The sequence below is a fragment of the Orcinus orca genome, chromosome 5 (genome assembly GCF_937001465.1).
Source record: "Orcinus orca chromosome 5, mOrcOrc1.1, whole genome shotgun sequence".
Lineage (NCBI taxonomy): Eukaryota > Metazoa > Chordata > Mammalia > Artiodactyla > Delphinidae > Orcinus > Orcinus orca.
The window spans coordinates 21617480-21618762 of NC_064563.1; positions in this window are offsets into that span (position 1 = coordinate 21617480).

Consider the following 1283-nt stretch of genomic DNA (forward strand, 5'->3'; position numbering starts at 1 on the left):
TAGCCCTGGTCCAGGAAGATCCCACATGCCGTGGAGCAACTAAGCCTTTGTGCCACAACTACTGAGCCTGCGCTCTAGAGCCTGTGAGCCACAGCTACTGAGCCTGCGTGCCACAACTACCGAAGCCCACGTGCCTAGAGCCTGTGCTCCACAAGAGAAGCCACCACAATGAGAAGCCCACACACCACGCGCAGCAAAGAAAACCCAACACAGCCATAAATTAATAAATTAATTAAAGCAAATTGAATGTTTGTGTCTATCAATGATACTTGAAATAAGCTACTGCTTCTCTGTTGACTCATGTATTCATAAGATAATGTCTGAGAGTATTGTGTTCTGAGAGGACATGTACTTTTACTGCACAAAGAAATATTGAAAAACACCCATGAAATAGCATTAGGAGCAAATAAGAAACCCTAATATAGATTGATACTTGTTGATTTTGATATTTTATCTATCATTAATGAATTTAACACTTATTGGTAAAATCAATAAAAGAATGCTTGAGACATAAATGACAACATAGAGGAAATATACTAATTTTCTAGTCATTGAGGAAATTGTATCTCCCCCCACAACTATACCCAAGCTCTTAATACAGATTATATGCCTAAAATGAGGATAATGTTTTACATAAGAACTTGATTCATGGATCTTGCAGATAATAGATACTCCATACATATTCATTGATGATGTAGAATCTTTAATTTATAAGTAGCTAATTTGTTATATTTTGTGTATGGTACACACATATGTATGCTATATTGCACAATGCATTTTTAGGTCATTTTAGCCATGAATTTCAAGAGTTCTGCTTCTCAGTTTTTTTCATTTTTCTGTTGGGTATACTAGAGTATTTGTATTCCCTGATTTGTTAGTTTACTGCAACATTTTGACATGTTGATGCAGGTGAGTTTTTATGCCTCATTCCTTACCCAATCAGTAGCAATCATACGATTTTTAAATTTTTAAAATTATTATTTCTAAAAATCTATTTATTTTATTTATTTATTTATTTGGCTGCATTGGGTCTTAGTTGCGGCACATGGGATATTTGTTGAGGCATGTGGGATCTTTTGTTGCAGTGCACAGGCTTCTCTCTAGTTGTGGCATGCGGGTTTTCTCTCTCTAGTTGTGGCGCACAGGCTCCAGAGTGCGTGGGCCCTGTAGTTTGTGGCACGCGGGCTCTCTAGTTGAGGTGTCCAGGCTCAGTAATTGTGGCATGCGGGCTTAGTTGCCCCACGGCATGTGGGATCTTAGTTTCCCAACCAGGGATCGAACCC